Source organism: Castor canadensis, chromosome 2, assembly GCF_047511655.1.
Source record: "Castor canadensis chromosome 2, mCasCan1.hap1v2, whole genome shotgun sequence".
In the NCBI taxonomy this organism is placed as follows: domain Eukaryota; kingdom Metazoa; phylum Chordata; class Mammalia; order Rodentia; family Castoridae; genus Castor; species Castor canadensis.
In genome coordinates this window covers 168,328,979-168,354,476 of record NC_133387.1, presented here as the reverse complement: position 1 = coordinate 168,354,476, position 25,498 = coordinate 168,328,979, and the positions used below count along the sequence as shown (strand labels likewise).

General features: G+C 45.0%; 1 protein-coding gene across 4 annotated transcripts in view; it reads right to left on the bottom strand.

Moving 5' to 3' along the window:
* Kcnj1 (potassium inwardly rectifying channel subfamily J member 1) overlaps window positions 1–18,165 on the bottom strand; it is a 30,002-nt gene extending 11,837 nt beyond the window's left edge. The window contains exons 1-3 of one of the 4 annotated variants that reach the window (XM_074066370.1): window positions 17,956–18,165; window positions 8,058–8,124; window positions 5,664–5,814 (exon numbers count right to left, since the gene is read on the bottom strand). The gene's annotated coding sequence lies outside the window, so the exon portion shown is untranslated. The remainder of the gene's footprint in view (window positions 1–5,663; window positions 5,815–8,057; window positions 8,125–17,955) is intronic. The other 3 variants (XM_074066369.1, XM_074066368.1, XM_074066371.1) reach the window with 3 other exon arrangements.
* Between the last annotated feature and the right edge of the window lie 7,333 nt (window positions 18,166–25,498).

Genomic DNA, 25,498 nt, shown 5'->3' with positions numbered 1-25,498 from the left:
AAGTTAAAGAACTTGCCCAATTTCACCAAGCAGAAAACCAAAAGAGCAAAGATTAGAAGAAACTAGATCTGCTTGAGTGATAAGTCTTTGCTTTTCAGCACTATGGCATACTCAGAATAGTGGGTAAACAACATAGAGTGAAGGCAAACATTTTTTCAGCACCTGCTCACTCTGTGACAAGAAGGGTGGCTTTCCACACACTTTCTTGCTTCATGTAAGAGATCACACTGAGGGTAAGAGCTAGCCAGAGACCACCCAACCTTTTGTAGACACTGCACCTGAAAAGCAGGTGGCATTTGATTAGTGGAGAGAAGACACATTTCCAGTGACAAGAAAGAGCATGTGCAAAGGCACCAAAAAGGATGAGAGAAGAAGGGAATGTGGATGGGGGCACTCAGCAGTGGGAGAGGGCACAGAGCACGCTGAGGGTGCACATTGGAGGAGAAGACCACAGGCCCTCGTGTCACTAGCAGGGCCTTGTAATTCCAGGCAGAATTCAGAAATGGTCCTATCGCCAACTGAATTAAGAGGAAACTATGGATGCAGCTGAATATTTTATATATTAAGCATTCTGCTTCCTTTGGAAGTGTCTACAGGTTGTCCTGGCTTGAACAAACTGTAGCCAGTGGCCTGCAGTTATAGGAATGGCATCTCCCATTTGGAGACGTCTGTAGCCCTCTGCAGAATGTGGTTCCTTGATCTTTTACAGCAAGAAGTTTGTTGTGATGGCAATGGCTACTGTGGAAAGAGGGAGAACCCCACCCCATCTCAGTGGGTAAAGAGAAGCTGCCATGATGGTGAGCTGAGCCCTGGGTACACACTACTCTAGCAAAAGACAAAGTCCTGGTCTTGAAGTCAGTGCCAGCAGCTAGGCAGCAGCTGGGGATACAAAGACAAGAAGACATACAGTAAAGTTCCAACCTTGCCTCATTCCAGCTGTGGACGCTGGGCAAGTTGCTAAGCCTTTCAGGGCTTGCCTCACCTGCTGCTTCCTCTGCAGGGGACACCTGGTGTTCTCCCCTCCCCCACCTGACTTCTAGGCCTCAGCTTAAATGTCATTTCTGAAGAAAGAAGCTTAAATGTCAGCTTGTAAAAGGAGGCAGAGTTTCCTGACCACCCTCTTCCCTAGTTAAATCAGACTGTCTCCCCTTACAGTATTTAATTGTACCCTACTTTTTATTGTAGTATGAACAATAATTTTAACTTATATTTGTATGTTTTTTGCTGGTCTGGGGACAGTGACCCCTCCAAATCTTTCCTCCTCTATGGTGTCCTCAGTGCCCACCTATGTCAATGCCAGACAGAGACAGAGCCTTAATAAATATCTGTCAAGGAAATAAATAGATACAGGAGAGTACAAATGACTCAGAGTACTTGATTTTCAACAAGAAACATGAAGAAGGCAGTATCAACTTAATGCCACTCTCAAATTCTGGCACTTGGTCTCCAAGGAACCTAGATAGGGCAGATGATTAAGTCATGGAGGCTTCATCTAAGTAGCTCCTACCAACCCAGTGTTTATCCAGCTTTCTGGTGGCCTGTGTTGCCCAGTGGCTTATTTATTTAGAAGTCAACATGCAAATCAAGACACTTGACTCTCTCTGAAGAGGTGCAATGATTCTCAAAGCTTCTTCTATAAATGAACCTTGTAGCCAATAAGAGCTGCTGAGCTTGGGATCCAGTAGTTTGGCTTGGTATTTTCTACTCCTTCTCTATCAGACCACTGGATTAGGGGGAGGCCCAGCAGGGAACATACTAGTAAATCACAACCCACATGGTTCCTGTCTGGAGAGACTGGACAGGTCCCTACAGAACCCTGGGTAGGGTTTCAATCAGGCTGGAACAGTAACAGATATTACCCTCCACATCAAAAGGGGTAGAAGGGTCAGTTCTGCCTCTGATAGACTTGACTTTAACCCAAGTTCTCAGACCACCGTCTTGGTCATAGTCCAGACCTTCCTGAGGGCCACTATCTTAACTAGGAAATTCTAGTTTACAATGAATTTAGGGTTGAAAATTAAATTATCACAATAATCCAAAGGTTTTTCTAGTTTGGTGGTCTTTTTACTTTCATTACTGTTAAAAAGAACATTATTACACTGAAATATATATATATATATATATATATATATATATATATATATAATCTCATATTGAAACCAATATATGATCTCAAAAGACAGTATGTGAACAGAAATTGTGTATGGTAAGTCATATTACATACACAGTAGGATATTAGAGACTGAAAGGAATCCTATAGTGAATTATTTTATAAAGTGAAGAATATTTTTTGCAAATCAAATAAGCATTCTCCCACTGTTTATCCTTTAACAGTATGTGTGTTTGGGTGGACATGTTCTAGAAACTCGTCACATCTATAATGACACTATTCTTAAATTTCACGTCTTGAGCCACCCACCTCCAATGGCACTGCAATTTAATGAAAGAATTCAGATGTTTATAAAAAGTTGTATTTATTATGTGCGCAGGATCCTGTTATTAGTCTGACCATTCTAGTTCTCTGTGGTTTGGGTTAGGATTACATCAACTCAGCCCTTCCAAGCCCAGAAACGAATGAATTCCATGTGGACAAGAGGCCTAAACATACTGGGTATCTGCAACAAGAAAGTAGTCTCTGCTTTAAAGAAAACTTACAGAATCCCAACCGTGACATATTCAGCAAATGCCTTGAGTATAGGAACTTAAGATATACCATATTCTAGCTTATCTTTGCAATTTCCCTCTCTTGGCCCCAACAATGACTTATGGGTAAGAGGTGGATTTTGGGGTTTTGAATCTGAAGTCAGTCACTTACTAGTACTAACATTGGGTGCTCCATAACCTCTCAATGTGCTAGTACATTCATATGTATCTTACAGATGCACAGAAAGAGCTCAGACAACACTGGGATCGAGCAGGCAATCAAGCTGTTAACAGCTTCAGCGATACTTCCTCCAGCCGATGCAAGCAATGAAAGGATCCAATCATAGCATTCTCTGTGCTGCCGTTAATTCTAAGCGTCCATGCACCTATGTCAGGATGGTGCTAACATCGTGCTTGGAGAGGTGACAAGAAGGGTAAGGCTAAAGCTAAGGCTTTAGAATGAACCAAAGTGCAGTGGGCTCGCTGGGAGCCAGCCTTCCTGTAGATTGTATTGCAATACCCCAGGAGCCTTCAAAGGTCAATGATTACCGGTTTTGGCTCGAGTGCTGCCGAGTCATGAAAGTGATATCAGTGATGCAGCATGTCACCCACCCTCCCACATCCAAGAGCTTTCTGGGAAAGCCCGGGGGCTAAAGGAAGCCAACAGCCCCCATGATCCTTGTTCCATGCCACAAAGCTGCCCACGGGCTTGTGCTGGATTCCTCTCTTCCTGCAGGGAATTAGCATGTCCTCCTCCTTGCCACCAGGCAGAGCCTCTCATGGAAGCTCTCTTGGAATGGGAGCACCGCTACATAGACTTCCCACCTGGCTGATCCCATGGCTATTCCAGCAAGAGACTTGAGCAGCTCTTGACCTAGTCTGATGTCTGCCACTGAAAGAAGGAGAGCACGCAAGAAGGGGCCATACCAACAGGATTCAGAGCCATGCCAGGGCTAGCAAGCTCAGCTTCCCACCCTACCCCCACACTATCTCCTCCTGAGAGACCAGTGGAGCCTACAGCAGGTGGCCACTGATGCATGCTCACCCATGCCTTTCCTCCACTCTCCTTACCCACGCCTGTGTACAATGACCTATAGAAGGTGAAATGAGACTCCACTTTATTTTTCCCTATTTGCCCTTTGATCTTAATCCATCAAAATCAAGAGAAGATTTGCAGTCTCAAAACATTTTTTCATAACCACCTCTCTTTTCATAACCAACTGATAACTATAGAGGTTTTGTTATTACGAGGATTAAATGAAATATGCACATGTCCACACAAAACCTTGACACAAATGTTAACAGCAGTATTACTCATCACAGGAGGTCAAAAAGCAGAAACAACACACATGTCCATCCACTAGTTAATCAATAAATAAGATGTGGCGTATCTATACAATGGAATATTATTTAGCCTTTAAAGGGAATGAAGTCCAGCTACAAGCTACACATTGTGACTTAAAGACACAATGCTAAATGGAGAGGCCAGATGACCTACCGTTCTTTTTACATGAGATGTTTAGAATACTCAAATCTGTACAGAAAAGTTGTTAGACAGGAATTAAGGGAAGAGGTGAATAGGGAGTAACTGGTAATGAGTACCACGTTCAGGTTCTTTTAGAAGAGGTGAAAATGTTCTAACATTTATCGTTGATCATGGTGATGCTTGTGTAGTTCTGTGAATGTACAAAAAAAATCACTTAAGTACATTTCCAATGGGGGAAGTATGTTACGGGAATTATATCCCAGTAATGCTGATATAAACAAAAAGACATGTGTAAAGTGCCTGTCACTTGGTAGTGATGCAACAAATTTCCCCTACCTCCTCACCTGGCTTTCCATGCCTTCAGACCTTTGTTGGGACCTCGGGTGAACCCGCAGTCTCCCTCTCCTACCAAGGGGCTACTGGATCCTGAAGGCACCACGGGCAAAATTATTTCCTTCCAAAATCATAGATCCCTGGAGCACAGAAACCGGTCCTCTGCTTCCTCTCAGTCCTTGGGAGACGTCACCTCTCCCAGGGCCTGTTAGTTCTCCACCACTGTCCTGGTGAAAATCAGGTGACAGAACCCCTCCCACCTGTCACCCACACCTGGGCCACCCAGGACTGAGAATCATGTGTGATCACCATCCCAAGCCCACAGCTCCAGGGACAAGCCCCTCATGTTTCCCACGGCTGGTGGCCAGGTCTTCAGCTCCCCATGCACAACAGACCCAGGCCTCACCCGCTCTGAGCAGCCTCTCAGAACCTGGGCCCCTTTCCTCCCCATGCCTTGCCCTCCCACGAGGGCTGTTACCACGCCCTGCCATGACCATGCACATCCTCTCCTGGGAGCTCAGTTTGCTTCTTGTCCATAGCACTTGTATCCTGGAGCAGCTCTCAGTGATGCTGCAGTTTATACTGATGGCTGCCTCTCTGAAGGCTCAACACAAACTCAGAGACAAACCAGAATTCCACAGGACCATTTCAAACCTCTCAGTGCCCCATCCCTCCCCCATCCCATTCCCTCTCTCTGTTCCCCACCCCACCCACACACACCCGAAGAGAGAAGGACTGGGACAGGAAGCATGACTGGTGTGAGGGGACCTTCACACTCACATTGTTCTCTTGAGTGACAACTGGGAGGAAAGCTGGTGTGGAGTCCAAATTCAAGGATTCTCAGGAGAAAATCCTGAGACTCAGACAGAAAACCACTCAACACAGTCCCAGAGGATGGTCCCATTCACAGAGGCAGGGCTGGATGTCCTTTGCATGGTTCCTGAACAACAGCCACTATCAAGAGTCAGCAAGACTACACCAGGCCACCACCTCTCGATTTTCAGTGATCTACCTTTAAAAAAAAAGAATTCTTACCTGGCTTCATACAAATCATGATGACCTGTTTGATGGCATGCCATTAGGGCCAAACCTAGATCATATTAAGTATAACAAATACTTGATGGGTTTTAGGAATAATATCAAGTATAGCCCTATCGAATAATGAACCCTGATTGCTGTGGAAGGAAATGAGACCATCTACCTGTAGAGCATGTGTAGGCTCCCCACGGTGTCTGGCCTTGAAACACCGTCTGAGTCAGGCTTGAATTCCAGCTCTGCTACTCTCTGGAGTGTGACCAATAAGCCTGCCTAGAGGTTTTGCAGAGCTAATTTTCCAGTGTAATCCATTAGGGCTGGAAGAAAAAAAAGGAAGAAAGAAAAGTCACTTAAGAAATCTAGGGAGCAGTAATGAGCTCATTTCAAGTTCTTTTTCTTACTTTCTTTCCTTCCTTCCCTCCTCCCTCTCTCCCTCCCCCTTCTCTCTTTCCATTTCCTCTCTCCTTCTTTCCTTTCTTCCTTTCTTTCTCCTTATTTTTGACATGTCTGTCTAGCTGCTTTTCCCAGACACAAATTGAATATCCTCTAGCCAGATCTTCTGTTTCCTGATTCACTTTTCTTATCTCTCCACACTCCCAATAACTGTGTAGATCTTCAGTAATGGACTTTTTTGCCAATCTGGCTTAGGATCCCCTGAGACAACAGGACAGAAGGAAGACTTCTAGGAATTATGAAGAGATTGACAACTGGGCTTAGCAAGGACCAAAACGCAGGCTCCCTGGCATCTGGGGGATGGGTCTGAGCTATGAGCAGCATTAAGACTGAAGACGCTGTTGCAAAGGGCCAGCAAATGAGGTTGGCAAAGCAAAGATGGGTTTCAGTGGGTGCCCGGAAGGTAGTAAAGGCTGTAACTCCACCATTTCTACTTGTTAACAGGATAAATTACTGTTTTCCCTGGAACCTGAATACTCTCTTCCATGGACATGGAAATAACAACAGTGTTTCTCAATGCTGACATAGGACTGAATATGGGAACACTCATCAGGGGACCTAACAGAGGGAAAGCCCCAAATAAATGTCAGGTTCCTTCCTTGTTTAGCAAGGCTGAGGAGCCCTAATGAAGAGATCAGGACAGTTAAGTTGGCACTTGGAGAACAATTTTTGCTTCCAGATCTGGATTTGAGAAGATAGCTGGCTCTTCCACCAGACCCAAGGATGAACATCAGAGTGCTTTCATGAGCTGCAGATAAAAGGCAGGAAGATTTGCCAGGTCCTGGAAAAGTCTTCACTCTCCCTGTTACCCTATCTTCCCTGGCTCTTGATAAAGGCTCTCCCACCATAACATCTGGGACAGAGAGGACAGCAAGTGAGTTATGGACTGTTTTACAGAGACCTATCACTGTCATTTTTGCATACACAAAGCCTAGAGAGAGAAGATGGTTGATCTGACTGCTAGGCACAAATTAACAAAGGAGAATAAAGGTTGAGAATGAGAGAAAACAAGATTGCTCATTAAACAATGAGATTAGATTTGATCAGGAAGATATAATTGTACCAGACCAATTGAATTTCCCCAAAGTTAACATGACCTGCCTTCCAGACCCACAAGCAGCCAGAGCACAGGATTTAGTAATTAATGCCCATCACAACACTTTCTCAAAAGGCCCTTGACCTTGGTGCATCCCATGGTTTACATGGCTGAGGTTACATTGCCAAGCTCAAGGTGCTAACCACAGCAGGGAAGTGGGAAAGGAGATAAGGAAGGGGCAATCTGTGTGATACATGTGGGAGTAGCAGTTGTCTTGGGTTGACATTTCTCCTCCAAAGAAATTTTCCTAGTACCTTCTTCTTTTCCTTAGCACATAATACAATAGATTTTTTTTGTCTATTTGGTTTGATTTGTATCTTTCTCAACTCTGTGAATGACATGAGTCCACTCAATTCAATCTTGATTCTTTTCATTCTCTCACCCTCACATCCAATCCATAGGCATCCCTTATTTACTCTTTCTACAAAATGTATTCAGGACCAGTCTGTCCTTATCTGTCCTTCTCCCTTCTCCTTTGCTGGCACCTTTGTCCAAGCCACCGTCATTTCGTGCATGCATGGGATATCTTGCCCCCTTCATCATGGTGTGTTCCTCACCATCAGACTGGAGGGTGAAACCTGTAAGTCCAGTCTTGTTGCTGCTTTGCTTAAGTGGCTCTCCTCTGCCCTTCACGTTCCTAGCCTCCAGACCCCACAGAACCTGGCTCTGCCACACTTCCCAGCTATACCCCACACTGTTGATCAACTCACTCATTGCTCCCTCTGACTCCACTCTGCAAACCGGCCATGCTGATCCTGACCTGGTTTTTGGCACTTGCAGGTCCTTAGGACTGTTCTGCCCTAGATCTTCCTATAGCTAGTTCCTCAAGACTCACAATACTGGTGTCAGTGTCATTGTCACCTCCTCTGAGAATTTTTGAGCATCCAATTTGAAGTAGTGCCCACTACTCAGCAGTAGAGTGGTAGCTCTACTAAGCTTCTTCTCATCTTTGCTCACTATCAGCTGTGAGCATGTGTTTACCTGGTAATTACGAGCTCACTTAATGTCTACCTGCCTTCCACTAGAAACGTCCATCCAGGAAAGCAGCCCATTCTGTTTTCTTCTGAGTCCTCAGCACCTGGAACCACAGTAGAAACTCTACAAGTACATCTTGAATGAGTGACAATCAGTGAAGGTCAGTGGTTGAGGCAGCCATGTGTGTGTCTGCTCTGTCACCACTTTTATACCCGGTGCCACATCTGGGTCTTCAGTGGTGCCTCCCTGACAGGGAAATGACAAACAGAGAAGGCAACTGGAGAGAGAGAAGCTGTTCTCCAAGTTGCAGCTGAACTCATATTTTACTTACTCACCCATCTAACAACCAAGCAAACATCCAGGGATGGTGTGAAAAAACACAGGTAGTGGATTCAATAAATGCTGACAGAGGCATGCAGCAGGGAGATAAGTGCCATTCATGAGTTTTGGATGCACCCATGGGGATTTCCCCTCTCATCTTCTTAAGCTAAGCTTACATTTTACAACACCCAATTGCACATATATCTTGTGCATTGTGACTTCAATATTTTTCTGAACTCATATACAAGAAATGCGTGTTTCTGAGCATTTCTTTACATTGCCAAAAACTATCCATTTTTAGCATTTATTGACTTATCAAGGGTTTAAAATTTATTTAAGGGCAGAAATGGTTGTAGACTATGCAAAAGCTTGGAGAATCTGAAGAAAATGTGGATACAATAGAGCTAGTAGAATGCAGGAAGACCCAGGATGATGAGGCAGTCAGAGAACATGGGTAAACGAGAACATTTGGAAATGAAGAGACAAGAAAATACATACTATGTACCAAGCAAAACAACCCAGAGAAAAACCCCCAGTCTTGAAGAATGACTGCAACACAGCAGTGAGCCCTGCAGTGAAAGACAGGGAGAGCAGCAGGCAAAATAGTCAGCAACACACCACCACATTTTATTGACAGTTATCCTGTCTTGGAAAACCTATTCTCTCTGGCAACAACTAGGATGTACTGAATGAGTGAACTGATGGTTAAATTAAAAATGGGAAGGAGATATGTATACATTTCAGAATGGTTTGAAGGTGAAAATAAGATAAGATGTATTGAAGTGATTAGAAAAGAAGGGAAGTTCTGTGAAGTTCTCTTGAATCTAGTTTAGTCTGAGGGTAGTTTTTCCTCTAAGCTATGGATGGATCATCAAGAACAAACGTCTGTGGACAGTACTATGTCCAGGCACTCTCCATAGGCAATGCAATAGCTCCAACTACTCCATGACATAGACAATAATTATGTCCCAGCTCATCTTCTTAAGCTAAGCTTACATTTTACAACACCCAATTGCACATATATCTTGTGCATTTTGACTTCAACACTATTAGTATTGCCAGTGTAAAGAGAAGGAAACCAAAGACCAGAGAAGCTACGTGGTTAAGCTAAATTCACAGAGCAAGAAAGTTAAAACTCAGCCTATTATAGTACTCAGCAGTATTATAGTACTGCTATGATGTATGTCTACCTTGGATTCAATAATTGAATGAAACTCATTAAAATTCATCCCTTTCCATGTGACTTTCTGTCGCACAACCCTGAAAGCTAGCAGTGTGTTCTCTGCAAAGCACTCATAGTGGCCAGGTAGGTCACCCCTCACACATGACCGAAAAGCATATGGGGGGAGCAAGCAGAGTTGGGGTTGAAAAGTTGATCTCTTTTTGGCATGATATAACTGAAGAGGAAAGGAGCTGTTGAATGTCTGTCATGTGCCAGAAACTGCAGTTGGTACTTTGCAGGAATTATCTCATTCTGTCCTCACAGTGCCCCATGAACTAGGGATAATCATCTCTATTGTACAGAAAGGGATCTGAGGTTTAGGGAGGTAATTGGTTGTTGTTGTTGTTGTTTTGTGGCACTGGGAACTGAATCCAGGGCCTTGTGCATGCTTTACCACAGAGCTACAGCTCCAGTCCTCTGGAGATGTTAAAGAGCTCACATGAGACCAGGATCAGAACCCAGGTCCCACCTATGCCAACAATTTAAAGTAGAAAAAATAACTGCCTATGTGACGTGAGTGCCTGAAACTTCATAGGTTTCCTAGTGTGGAATGGATGTGTGAATTAATGCAGAAACAAATGGGGTTTTTTTTAATGTAAGAGTGATGACAAGATGAGGGATGAGATGATTGAAGGAACTCAGGCATTCTCTTTCTTTTTACTAAATCTGGGATTCCAGAAGATTCTCTGAGGAAAAGTCACCAAATAGATTATTGAAAATCATCCCCCTGCTACTGCAAGGGTGGATCCTTGCAACCCACATCAGCTGGACCCAACAGCCTAGAGACACAACATCCAGAAAGAGCAGGGTGACACCCAGAGGCAGGCAATATGTAAGGAGAGCAGAAAGAAGAAAACTCTGTCCAGAAATGCTTAGAAAAAATCAGCATGGCTTTGAAACACAAGAGAGCCCGGCAAAGACCAGGAGACCTGGCTCTCCATTGACCAGCCCCTGTTACCAGCACTCACTACAGCCCATTCCTTAGTGCCATAATTTCCCTTCCTGAGGAATGGGGACCATGTTGCTGGGGTCTGCCTAGAATATCATAAAAAGAAAAGGCATGCTATGTGCACTGTGAGAGATTTTTTTCTTAGCTCTAGGGCAGGATATCTCAACAGCATAGAGACAGAATCTCTCTGCAGTGTCATGCCTCCTTCTCTTCATCCCCATCACAGGCAGGGCCTAGAAATGACTCAGCACCAGGTCACTAGTCACTGGTGAAATACGCACTGTGTGTGCTGTATCTCCGTGTGGAAATTAGCCTGCTGTGGTCTGTCTGGCTGTGGGTCCTGGGTCCTTCATCCACATAGCTAAACAGGCGAAGACAAGAAACAGCTGCATGGCCATCACCCACCCACCACTCTTCCCTGGAGAGAAGTGCTGGTGACAGGACTGAAGCAGGACAGCTTCCCCAGCTGTACTTGCTGTCTCTGAGATGGAGCCTCCAAGTCTCTAGCAGAGTGGGGTTTGTATACTATGCAGAGAGGCTTGCTGGAGCCTTTAAAACAGAAAGTGGGACATGGTAAAGGGAGAAGGCAAGAGCTTGGAGCAATGTAGGGAAGAGGGACGTCCCTGAGGCCTAAGGGAAGCTGCAAAGGAATTGAATTTGCGGTCTGGTTTTTTATTTTTGTTTTTAGTGGGACAACCAATGTCTGTCACATGCTAGGCAAGTGCTCTTCCACTGAACTACATCCCAGCCCTAGAATTTGTACCTTGTAATCACAGGCTCATTTATGGAATAGATAGAGGCAGACTGAAAAGGTATACTCAGAGAAATCTCCCTCAGGGACTGCTCCTTGGCCCAGCTTAAACCACATGTCATCAGAAACATATCTCTGCTCTTTGGAGCCACTTGAGCGGGGCGGAGGGGATAAGTAGGGCATCACCTTATGGTACAAGAATACAAGGCCAAGAGTGAGGGACTCAGAACAAGACTTCCCGAAGCACCATCTCCTGTCCTTCCTGAAGGCCACTGGGCACTGTCACAACCTTCCCCTCACTGGAAAGACAGATACCAACTGGAAGTCCCAAAGAGGGGACTAGCAGCTCCTTCTCCTTTCCCTATGACATGCATTCCTCCTCTGAAGCACCCTACACAGCCACACTTCTTCCTGATGTAAAAACCACAATCTAGAGGTTCAAATCTGATGTCATCTCTTCAGTAGGTGTGAGAAAATCAGCCTCCTGGCATTTTAGAAAGCAGTTTTGGCTCCCAGTCTGCACTGACCATCTCCAGTGACAGCACATTTCTAACTTCCCTGCGTGGAGGCTGGAGAGAATGAGCCTCATGGAAAGGAATTTGTCCCCTCTGCACTCTGGGTACACAGATGGCTCCACTCAACCTGCTCTAGTATCCAGACTGGGTTAGGCCCTCCCTTTATCCTCACCTTCCCCACCTCTTCTGATTCCTATCCTCGCTGCCACAAGATAGAGATGGTTTAAGATATTTCTACTTAGGATTTTTTGACTTATCATGGTGCAAAAGCCGTATTTGCTTAACAGAAACCACCCTTTAAGGTGTGATCCTTTCCCAAGCTAGTGATATGCTGTGTTGCTCGCTGTCATGATGCTGGGCAGTGGCAGTGAGCCATAGCTCCTAGTCATTCCCATGACCGTGAGTGGGGAACAACCTGTCCCCTGCAGGGTGCTATGTTGTTATGCCAGGCTGTTCAGTAGGTCAGGAGCATTTGATGTGTTTTCCACTTACGGTGTTTTCAACTTCTCAGGACATAACATCATTGAAGGTGAAGGAGCATCCATACTTGAGATGGAATTTGTCTGTAGAATTCCACCTCTGCAAACACCACCATAGGCTATGAAAGGCCCAGCCAGAGGAGCAAATGTGTCGATAAGAAGGTGAACAAAATCCAACTTTCGTATCTTTCTCTTCCGCTCAGCAGCATCTTTCCCCAGGAGACTTCACTCATCTCTTAGCGCCAGTGAGCCCTGCATTGGCTGGATGAGGGAACCCTGGTTCTCCCACAGGATGGATTTGGGCAAGACAAGCAGTGCAGAGATCCCCAAACTTTTAAGGGATGCTTAGCCCTGTCCCACGTGAGTATTCTGCGCAGGTGAGAAAGGAGACAAGCCTCCTTTCCTCCCCCACCTCCTCCCTCTGAGGCTGCCCTAGAAATCGACTGAGCAGAGAGTACAGTCAGAGCCAATGTACTTGGTCAGTTTCCTAATGTGCAACATGGTACACTCATGCTTGCCATCACAGCTGCTTTCCCAGTGAGACTGAAACGCCTGAGGAGCAGAGACTGTCTTCGTACTTTACACAAGCCTATAGGGCACTGGCTTCCCATCTTCTACAAAGATCCTGTGCCTGTGCCTGTGCCTCATCTCTCTATACTCTGTATCATTCATCAGTGGTGCAACCCCCTAATTGCACCAGAATTCCCCTGGTGCCTGAAAAGTTCAGCTGTGCCTCCAAGCACAAGACTCTTATCCCTCTAAACATCTCATTGTTGAACCTGGTCTCCACAGGAACCAAATTTTTACAGAGACTTTTCCTGTGAGATGCTAGCAACAGTTATTCATAGTTTCCAAGTTCTGTCGGACTCCTCAAGGACAAATGGCAGATCTGGAGAGAGCCAGAAAGCTCCCAAGAATTTAATCGAGGGCAGTGAACCATGAGCCCTCCCTTAGGGGTAGTCACCTGGGAGAGCTTTGGTTGTTCTCATTCTGCAAAGGCCCATATTAACCTGTTACTTTCAAGTGTGTTTGCTGCATAGTTAGTTAAATGTTCTCCTGCGGATATGGTGATACTCTGATACACTCTGGTGGATACAATTCCTGAATCTGAGCCAAGAAACATGGGTGTTTGTGCAACTGCAGTGTGGGGGCGGGGGAGCATTTGGAAAACTCTAACTAAATGGAAAATTCTTGCTTGTATTTCAGAATAAGTACAAAGAATCTTCGCTCAGAAGCACAGGTGGGTCTAATGCCTCTAATTAGAGCACAAAGTTTACAAGCATCTTATCGGAGGACAAAGTGTGGGCCAGATGCATGCACGCTGTGATGAATTCTACCGAAGTGATTCCAGGAAATGACAGTGAGCATCTTTGAGTGAGGAAATTTGATCCAAGTCATTGCTGGAGGAAGTCAGACTGACATTTTTTTCTGGGGCCTATGAGCAAGTTCTTCCCATCTATGGGTCTTAGTTTCTTCCTTCGTATAGTGAGTAAGCTGGACTCAAAGACTAAAGTTAGCATCTCAGAGTGTTTTTTAATGGGATGATGTTGGTTGGTTTTGTATTTGGCACCCAGAGCCCTTACAAGAGTTTTTGAGCAGCAGCTGCGTGGAGCAGAGCACGTTCACATTCTCAGCCATTTTCAGGTTGCGTGTTATCTGTATTATCCTGGGTTTCTTTCTTCCGTTTCTTTTAAAAAGCATCCAAAAGTTTCACTTGTTGGCATTGCTACTTTTCCTGTTTACTGGGAGATTCTGACAAGGTCATGGCAACGATGTTCACCACATTGACTGAGAATTCTTCACAATACCCTCAACAAGGGAGCTTAGGACCATCCTACCTGCAGCAGGGAAGGTGCTCCTAGGACTGCTTTGAATTGAAAGTTACTCTTTGTTTATTAATGTGTCTCCAATTAATTTTCCCTCCATTTTTTTCTTGAAGATTTTTCTTTACTCATGTTCTGTTTTGGTTTTCCGGTTTCTATACTCACTGCCTTTTCATTTTGGAAGCACAAAGATGAGCCAGACACTTTTCACTGGTTCAGGGCATGCCAGTATTACTCATGACGATCATATTCCAGGAGGCAAAGCGGTAGAGGTCTAGGCTCTTTTCTATTTCCTCTTAGCTTTTGCCTACCTTGTCACTTTCTTTTCCCAATCTGTAAAGTACAGGTGATCTTACTTACAAAGACAGATCTGGCCCTGGAAATGAAGGTAGGTGATCCCTTTCTGCTTTCCCTCAGCCTTTTATCAACTTGATCATCATTTTCACCTTTGAAAATGACCATCAGATGTGTGGAAAGAGAAGGCTGTGTCTCAAAGTAAGTCTTAAAACTAATCAACCTACCCCACTATCCTCAGTTAATTATTGGGTGAATCCTGATTTCTGCACTAATAATTCCTTCAGTGGCGACTTGAACTAGCAACACAATGCACGTTCTGGCACATTCTTCTTCTTGGGCTTTGCAAAAGCTAAGCTGGAATCATTCTGGGTCCCTGCCATCTCTATAGACCAAGATCCCAGGGTTGCCATACAGTGGTTAGCCTGAAGTAAGTCAGGATTTGAACCCAGGAACACTTGTTTTCCCAGACACTCTGAACAGTGGGACCTCACCACTTAGTTTCAAGGTTAAGCACCCCAACTGCAAAGTGAGGAGAGAAGAGATGGATGGCGGTACTGGGATCAGACAAATCCAGGTCTGAATCCCAGCTCTGCCATGTACCACCTGTGTGACTTGGTTCAGGGGTTCTCAAACAGGGAACCCTGAAGGGGTGTCATGTGTCCCAAGACACTGATATCCTTGGCTCCCAAGGTCAGGAAGGCCTGAGACAGTAGCTTCCAGCTACAGTAGGCTCATCCCCGCACTCCAACTGGCCTCACACTGTCAGGCTCCACGCAGCCAGGTGGGGAAAAGTTGGGAAACACTAGCTCAAGGCACACTGCTCCTCTGAAGAATGACAGAGCCCAGGGTCTGCATCAGCTTAGGCAAGGGGTGCATTTGGGTAATGAGTAGTCAGTGCAGAAACAGACATGGTCTCAACCTGAGGCTACCACATTGTCTGCCTTGCATCCTATAGGGTGATAGTGGGGTTTCGCAGAGACTCACAAATGAGGCTGACTATAGAGCCAAAGTAATGCCTCATTTAAGACCCAAGAACCTAGGGGCACAATCTGTGATTTCTCACTGGGCTGAAGCCTTGCCTTCTCCCCAAACAAGTGAGCATTTCAATGGCAAGGAAAGGAAAAGTGGGTTCCTGCCCTACACATATGCTCTCATAATTCCTAGGACCCACTTGCTCATCTCTCTGAGGCTGAGCTTAGGGTGGAGATGTGGGGGTTAAATGTAAAGAAAACACTCTGCCATTCAAAGCTCATGGTGTGAACTTTGGGAACACTGCTATGTCTCAGGCTCCACTTTGTCCTCACCTGTCCCCTTATGATTCAGTCAGCCACTAGATATTGATCCTTCTGCCTCTTAGTGATCTCCTACCTGATTTCCCTGGCAATGGTCTGACCCCGCCCCCCAACCCACCTTGCACTTTGCAGATAAAGCAACCTTTCCACAATGTAAGTAGGATCTCACCGTGGCTGCCCACTGCCTTCCAGATACTGTTGAGCTCCTCAGTGTCACATGTGAGGCCCTTCATCACCTGTACTCTGTGGCTCCTCTTGTCTCAAGTTTCTTACCCTACCCCTGCCTCTAATGCTGGTCACATGGGGTTGGTGCTTTCTGTATATGCCATGCCTTCTCTTATACCTGTAGATCTTTTTAAATGCCCTTTATTTGTTCTGGAATGTTCTTTTTCCTGCCCCCACTAGGCACCAGCCCTTCCTGACTACCCAGGGCTTTTAGGATCATGCTTCTGTGAAGTCTTCTGTAGGCAAAGTTCAATGCACTGCCCTGTGCATTCAGTAATTACACCATGACTGCATTGCTGTACAGCATCCCTGATTGTATTTCTCCCATGCACATGTGCCTGGACTCTAGGTGCCAGGTTCCCACAGCAAGGTATAGTTGCCAATTACAGCATTTGTCAGGTTATGCATCAGTTTTCTGGAACATAGCATAGTTCCTGGTATAAGTTTGCTTATTATAAGTTATGGCAAGGCAAATGAAGGAAAAATCTGTGTGCATTATATCAGCCGTAATGAGAAAGACAAGAATGAAGAGAAAAAAGAGACAATAGTCACCAACATATCTTTAATTGTAAAGCAAAGAGGAGTTAAGTGTGGACTAAATGCAGAATCAAACCCGCTAAGACACATAAGCAATTCCAGAGAGAGCTCTGTGAGAAGGAATTAGGAAGGCTTCAATCCTTGGAGCCACAGGACAAGAAAAAGGAAAAACATGTGAGTCACAGCTGAATCCTTGGAAAAATCACTGCACTGTGAAAAGTTCAGGGTAGATTTGTAACCTAGCACAGAGAAATACCTAGTAGAGAAAAAGACAGGGATGTGCATGGGGAATTTTGCATCTGAGCTTTCCAGAGCAGAGCATGTTCGGTCATTACAAGTATTTTATATTATTATTTTTTTAATCAGAACAAACCAAAGTCACAACATTAGAACTCCAAGACCCCTTCTGATTCCATCATGCACTCTGCTTCCTTGCAACTTCAGTCTTGCACCTAAATGACATGGTCACTATTCCTGCAGAAGGAAATCTATCTTCATGACTTGAATATCAAAAAAAAAAAAAAAGAAAAAAACTTGAAGTGGCCCATACTTTCCCAGCTCTCCCTATCCCATTGTGCTTTCAAAAGCTGAAGCTGACTTAGTGGGGAAACATTTACACAAAACAACGTAGAGGAAGACAGTGCAAACCGAGACTATGGCTGAAGAGAACTATGAGCTAGGACCCTCCTCTAGCACAAAGATGTGTGGTGAGCCCTTTGTTATCACAGTTTCCTTACACAATCACCATGTCTTGATCTATTTTTAAGGGCTGGGGAGATGCCATTTTTCCTAAATGTTACCAGTTGCTAAAGATCACCTTCTTTTAAGCAACTATGTACAGAATCTATAATATATAGATTTTTGGAAATGTAGCTCCACACTGTCAGAGCATAGATAAATAGTTGGCATCATTGTGTCAGAGCATTTGTCACAGCAATATTTAGGGAGCTGAAAAAATGTGGAGAGACCCAAATGTATTCACTCACAATGCTGTAAAATTCCATAAAGTACAGTGTCAGAAATGAAACAAAGGCACACACGTGGGTGTAGGCAAGTGAAATGGCTTACTAACCTGCCTTTCCCCGATAAGCTTTTCTATCATAGACCTCCCTAGAACCTTTATCCTCCATCTTAAAGATGGAGAAGGCCTGAGAGGGTCCACTATTAAGCAAGTGATTTCAGCAATTGAAAAGATGCCATCAACACAGGAGCCCTACCCACCCACGTCTCTGTTGCCAGGAGAAGATTTCGGCCCCAAGAGTGATGAAACTGAAAATTCTAAGTGCCTTCCAGCTCCAGAGCTGTGAAGTGGCCCAGGGAATGCAAGATGTGTAATCCTGTTAGTAATCCACATGTAACCAACAGATTAAGAGCATCCAGTAAGTGATTTAAAACCACATTTTTGTCTGCTGGGAGTGGATGGACAAGTCTATCTAGATTTGCGATGGCAAAAGAGGGCTAAGTTTCCATGAGAATTAACTCCTTTTTTCTGCAAAGAGACAATGAGACATTTCTCCTCTTACCTCATGGATTGCCTGTGTAGATGTGGAGACAAAAACTCATTTTCTTGGTCCTCAGAAAAGCAGCCAGATCCTTGATGGGAACAAGTCCTTCCACTTTTCATCCAAGAGTTTGAGTGTCCAAGGTGAAGGTACTCGAGTCCGTGTTGGTTTTTTTTTTTTTTTTTGAGTCTGTGGGTCAGCTCAGACTGGCTACGGACTCATCTGTATGCAGCAGCTCACAAAGAACATAGTTTACTTTATAACCGGATCCAACAAGAGTAGGCGTGGCAGTTAAATGGGCAAAATACACCAAAGGTGTTGAGCTGCCAAGGCTAATTAAGAAAAATTTGTTTATAGAGTCACAGCTTGGAACCAGAGGCCAGTGTGCTCGTGTGACCATGTCCAAGTCAAATGAGTGAGTGCACAAGGAGCTAGATGCTCCAAGACAGGGAGTCAGAGGTCTTCAAGGAGCCCCTCCAATATGTCGTCTGACTAGTTGACTCACTCAGCTGTCCTAGAAGGTCAAGCTGACCTGACCAACACATGAGCCCTTCACTTAGAACTTTATAATGTAGACTTTGCAGTAAACAGGCAGGGTTGAGACCCTACTCCACCAGCCCTGTTACTCAAGGCAAGCTACCTAGCTTCTTACCTGCCCTTGGAAGTTTGAGGTGGGAATTAGGTGAGATGATGGTGGATAATGTACTTGCCCTTGGGTAAACACCACTGAAACTCAGTGTACTCCACCTCTAGAGTCATCTCTCCATGGTTCATGTGGATAGAGGATTTCTCATCCTCAACTCTCTGAGTTTCTCTGTTCGAGTGTTCCTCCAAGTAATGGTGTCCTCTATGAACCTTCACACTTCACCCACCAGAAGCATCGGCAGAATCTCATAGTCTGTCACTGTGTCTGCAGCAGCACTGGGTGAAAATGAGAAGGCCACACATCCCTTTACTCTCTGATGATATGAGATACCTGCCTTTACTTGGGAGTGGAAGATATTAAAAGATCAGGAGAAATGTCCAATTATCACCAGGCATTGGTAGCTCACACCTATAATTCTAGCTACTTGGGAGGCTGATATTGGGAGGATCGTGGTTCAAGGCCAACCCACGCAAATAGTTCACTAGACTTCATCTCCAAAATAACCAGACTAAAATGAACTGGAAGTATGTCGCAAGCAGTAGAGCACTTACTATGCAAGCACAAAGCCCTGAGTTCAAATTCCAGTCCCACCAAAAAAATAAGTCAAAGTGTCACCATAACTTGGAGGCCATATGCCAATGATTCTGTCTTCCACAGAAGATCTGACACATCACGATGTTCACGGAGAGGACGAAATGGAAATCAATGCAAAACTACACAAGAGGAGGAAATTCTAGCTTCAAACATAAGGAAAGCCAATTGTTATAGAGAAGAAAAAGAATATAGTAGGTCGCTGTGATCTCAGATGTTGAAACAACTTTAAAAAAGTGTGATAGTTTTAAGAGGTGGGGCCTTTAGGAGATGATTAGGTCATAAGAGCAGAGCCCTCAAGGATGGTATTAAGACCCTTATAAAAGGGCTTGATGCATGGGTTCATTCTCTTCTGCTGTGAGGACGCAGAATTCATCCCGTTTTGCCTTTCTGCCTTCTGTCATGTGAAAACCCAACATGGAAGGGTGTCATCTTGGAAGCAGAGTATGAGTGCTCAGCAGACATGGAACTGTGAGCTGTAAAGTTTGGTTGTTTGTAAATTGCTCAAGTCTCATGTGTTTTGTCCTAGCAGCATAAACAAATAGAATAACATGTGGGTGTAAGTAAAACTTCATGTGGCAGCATTTCCCTTGTTATGTTTGATTGTAAGATAGCTTTCCCAGGGAGTACCAGTGCCACGGGGGGAGAACAACAGGAGAGAGTCAACGCTCATGCCGAATGTAACCTTTCCCTCCATATAAGATCTCCTCATGGGCACCCCAGTCTCCGACATTTGCTTTCCTTTCCCTAGGTTCATCCCTTCCTTCAAACACACCTCCTTTCTCAGTCTCCCACTGTGCGGCTCTCTACTTACCTTTCCAGGTCTCCCCACCCCACACACCAGTTGTTCCCAAACTCAGATTCACCCACTTAGGTCTGGGTGTGGGGGCCACCAGGACACACCCTGAAGACCTCCAAAATGTAAGGAGAGCATTGTCCCAAGCACTCACTACTGCACTCTGAAATGGCTGAACACAGATGCTCCCAGGAGAACCACTGCATGGCCAGGTGGACTCTTCCTAATCTCCACAGAAGTCTAGGACACCTCCTCCAAACTGCCTTCCCTTGCTCCTTCAAGGCTGGATCAGTCAATAGCTACTCCTGGCTGTCTCCCAATTTTTTCTCACCTGGGCATTGACCCTAATAAAATCTTTGTACTTTTAATCCCATCTTATGATCTGCTTCTCAGAGGACCTCAACTGACACATTGATCTGTTCAAACAAGATGGGAACAGACACAGAGTTTGGCAGAAGAGAGACATTAGGGTCCTGCAGAATATTTCAGAGAAGGGGCCTTAGCCATCCAATGTCCACAGAAACAGTCACAGAGCTGGCACTCTGCTCCCCACTGGTGTGAACACTTGGTGCGTGTGCCCTTTCATCCTCCCAGCTATCCAGGAGATGACTGTGGCAATGCAAACACACGTAGAAACATGTACCTCTCAAAGGTAAACAGCACTTCTCAGGGACACTACAAGGTAACCCCCAAATGAGGAAAAGAAATGTTTTCTCAACTGCCTCATTCATGCCATTTGCAAGGCAGGTACCTCTTGCACAATGGCACCAGAATGTGTCATTATTATGCCGTCTGGGCAGTAATCTTACCTTTATCCCCCAACAACTCTCGCCCCCCACCTTCAAAGCTGGACACCTTTGCACCTGCAGGGAATGAGAAAGAGGCCTGTTGCTAAGCAATGGGAGAGGGCAGGGCTGATGCATTCTTACTGTTCCACAGATCTTGGTGATAACGAGCAAGTAAAGATGTTTGACCTGATAGAATACTACACCTCCTGTGAAACAAACCGGACTGTTTTTTCAGTGTCTTCATGAAGAAAATCTGCTCCTGCTCCCACACCTGTCTGTGGCTTTGCCACCTCTGTAGACACAGAGAAAGCCTGGGTCCTCATGACCCAACAGATGGTGCCCAGTGAGATCTCTTGGTGCTAACTATGCTGACATTGCAAACAGCAAGAGAATTCATAGGCATCCCTGGAGCTTCCAAATGTCAGTCCCTGAAGGGATCAAAGTCTAGGGAGTGGTTTCTTTTCCGTTTTCTTAAAGAAATTCTAAACATTTCAAAAATATTGTCCTTTCATGACGAATATTCCAACAGAAGCCATTTGGATAAACCAAATGCCTTTAGAAGTGCTTATCTGATTTAAGGGAAGATTGACCATTCCTCATCACATAATAAACAGGAGTAAGTGACAGGTTCCAGAGGGTAAGACCCCTGGATCAAGAGAGGAAACAGATGGCAGCAAAAGTAGGCAGGACTTTGCAAAGTAGAACCAAATTCTGGGTCTGAGGAGCGGGACACTCATGGCATAGCAGCCAATCTGAGCACGACTGCCAAGGCGAGTTCTTACTGGTCTGAAAGAGGAAGGTGAGAAGTTCACAAGCAGTGAGCTCTCAATTGGGCTGGAACTCCACATACAGCTTCACGGTTCATCCTTGCAATAGAGGGGTAAAAAACAGCTTGCTGCTGGATCCACATTCAGTAGGTGACCAAGCTCAGGTTCCAATTCAGTCCTACCAGTGATAAGGCAGATCTCTGTGCCACTTGGATAGAGCCTCTGATCTCCCTAGAGCCACAGCTCCCAGAGCCATGGAAGTGGCTACCATCCTTCCCCAGGAGAAAATGGTGCCACAACCAACTCTGAGTGACCTGGAGGTGCTTTCACCAGCATGCATTTTTGGGTGGAGGAAAGGCAGATAACACTCCATTCACCACAGTCATCATCACTTGTCTTTGAGTATCTCACCCATTTTTAGAACTGGACACACCCCTCAGCCCCTTCAATGTTTGCCTGAGAACAGGGCCCTCAACTCCAAGGGGAATTCAACTCCAAGGGAATGCTCAGTATTTCAGTAATATGGTTGTGATTTTTTTTTCTGGTGAATATTATTTCCTTAACTAACTCTCTCTCTCTCTCTCTCTCTCTCTCTTTCTTTCTCAGTGAGTAGGTCAAGTATGCAAGTATGGTAACCACATGTGTCTGGCAGGAAGAGCCAAGCAGCATCCAGTGGCAAAACTTCATCACTACAAAGCAAGAACACTGGCAAATTACAAACACAGTGACACCAGGTTGAAATCCTTACTTCACCTGATTGCAAACCAACATTCTATCTCCAATCTGTATTCTATCTCCAATCTGTACTAAAGGGATCCCAGGACTCATGCTGTCCAGTTGGTCAGTCATGTGCTCTTCTTGGATTTAGGAAGTACAACACTGGCAATCTCACCACAACCAAAACATATCACCCCAGCTCCTAAATGAGACAGGATAGAGGGTCTTAGCTGGAATAGGTTTCTTTCCTCTTTGAGGTGTGATTTTCTTGAGAGCTGATGTCTGGTAAGAGTGATGGCAAAATCTGAATGTGTTTTCTACAAAGGAGAACTAGAGAATCCACTGAGAAGGTAGAAGGAAAGAGCACTGCTATTCCTGTTTCACAGCTGAAAAGATTTGAAAAGGCCATCTGCAAGAAATGGAACTCTTTCCCTCTGAAGCACTGCCATTGAAGATGAACAGACCAGTCGGTGAGAATTTCAGGTCAAGGGACTTTTTATAGAAAGGGATAGAGGGATGGAGGAGTAGCTCAGTGGTAGAGCATTTGCCTAGCGTGAGACCCTGGGTTCCAGGGTCACACACACACACACACACACACATGATATACTTGAATGGAGGATATTCACAATTGTATTTTATTAGTTCAGAGTTTGTTGAAGGCTTCACTAAATTAAAAACACCATGCTATCCACTTTGGGTGTTATAAAGATGAATGAAACATGACCTTGCCCTCCAAGAGTTTAACATTTTATAGGGAAGACAAGGCAGAACACAGACAACTAAATGCATAGAAAGTGTTTGTTACAGACCCATAGAAAAAGTAGTTACTTCTGACTGAAAAAACTGGGAAGTCTTCTTACACAGTCACGTTTAGACTGGGCATTAGAGGAAGAGAGAATTATAATAGATGACCTTGGAAGGTAGAGAGTGGATCAAGAAGAAATAGGTCAGAGGTCAAAGAGAAGAATTAGAACAATCAGGAAGAGACTCTGGCTCCAGAAAAGATATGCTGTTACCAGGCAGAGCAAAGTAGGTGGGTACAAGATGGCAGAAGGACACACTGTGGCACCCATTGGGATTTTGACCTTTGAGATCACTCAACATGGGCACTGTTGCTTCCCTATGGGGAGGGGGCAAACACCTAGAGGGAGGTTTTCCCCATGAGCTCACACCCATCATTTTTTAAGTTTGTTTATCTATTTTCTATCTTAAGTGGTTTTGTCATGCTACATCCAGAATTTCATATTTACACTATTATTTCCTACTTTAACATCTTTAGTATGTTTTTGACAGATATGATTATTTTCCTTCTCCAGGACATTGTGGGGCACATCCCATAAGCCCAAATCTCACACAGAGACTTGCAGCATGCTGTTTATGGAGCCTTGCCACTCAATGTCAGTCAGAAAGCACAGTTAAACAAGGAAAAGAGGATATCAAGGGCTGCAGATTTGGCCTCAATACCTTCTATCAGGCTTTCTAGAAAAGGATACCATTCCTCAGCTGTGCCCTGAGGCCCTCTTGCCTCTCAGAAACACTCTGGAGACTAAATAGATTTTAGTCAGTTCCCCTGAAGCAGGTGCTCCATCAATACTAAGCAGTCATGGTGTTTTTCCATCTCTTGTCCCTTGGAGATGAATAGAACCTCACTGCAGGCTGTTCGCTTTGTGCACCCTGTGTAATGACCCCACTGGATTTGATAGTCCTCTCCTGGGAATGAGCCATCCCTAGGGCTGTGCACTTTTAACCTCATAGGTCCTCAGATGTCTGCTGGCAGAAGGAAAGCATTCACACTAGAGTTGGTGACAGGCTGGGCTCTATGTCATGTTTCTCACTGGTTCTCTGCTGAGAGGCTTCCCCGTGGCAACTTTTCTCACGGAGAGGCATGGAGGTGGACAGCAGGCATTGAGATCCTTGAGTAAAGATGATCAACTGTTTTGCACCTGGCAGCTCACACGTTGATGCTGCTGTAATGTGGGTCTCTTCTGTCTGGGAAAGAGGCACAGAGGTATTTTGAATCCTCATTCCAAAGATGAGAGAGCAGGCTTAGCAAGCAGCTCCTGGAGGGCCTTGTGTGCCCTTCCACAAGGGATCCTTGCATTGGCCAAGCTCAGGCACTAACTCTGTGACCTTGACTCGTGCAGTGTTTTTGAAAGTTAGATACCATAAAGGCATTCTGAAAGGCTCTGCACCCCCAGCTCCCCAGGCAGATGCCTTCTTGCAATGTAAATAGAGGCTCAACGATTCACAAACTCCCTGCAATTGGGGAAAGGAATTTGGAAGTAACTTGCAACTCCCCCACGTTTCCTGTGCTTTCTTCCTCAGCACCTACCCAAACACTCCTGCCTGCTACAGTCTTTCTAACAACCTGGCTGTTGGGACCCAGCACTCCAGAGAGGTGCACTTCCACCAGCCCAAGTGGGAGAAAGCCATCACCTCCTTCTTCTAGATGTCATGCTCCTGTTAAATGCCGCTCCAGGTGACTTGTTTTTATCTGGTTTGTTTACAAATGCTAAATAATCCCTCTATCCCTCAGCCTGCACTGCATGGCCTGTTTGCCAATAGATTCCTCCTCCAAGTCTGTATCCTCCAGTGTTCCTAGAGCTTCCACATTGCAAAGGACCATGCCTTGTGCAAATAGTGAGTGCAAGAGTGACGGAAATTGTGTTTCCCCTTTGATGGTACAGTACCACCTGCTCATGCAAGATGACTGTCCCCAGAAAAGTATCACCACCAAAGATAATTGCTTAAGAGTTGCCAACTGGTGTTTCATGTGTGCTCAGGATCACGAGACATCAGCTGCTTGAGTTGCCATGGGGCACCCAGTGGAGTGGCATAGCCACAGTGCACACTGTTCCTTCCAGGGGACTGCCATGGCACGCAGGGGGCCCTATGTTGTTATTCCTCCATATCCACAGGGGATTGGTTCCAGAATCTCCTGCAGATCCCAAAGTCTGTGGATGCTCAAGCCCCTCCTATAAGATGATGTGGTCTTTGTATATAACCAATGCACATCCCCCTGAGTACTTTCAATCATCTCTAGATGGCACAATGTATGAACACAATGTGAATGCTATATAAACAGTTGTTACACAGTAGTTGAGACGATAATGATAAGGAAAAAGTCTACACATGCTCAATACAAATTCAATTTGAAAAATATGTATTTTTTGATCCATGGTTGTTTGGCTCTGTGGATACAGAATCCACAGATACAGAGGGCTGACTGCACTGTGCCATTTGTGGCAAAGTGAACCCC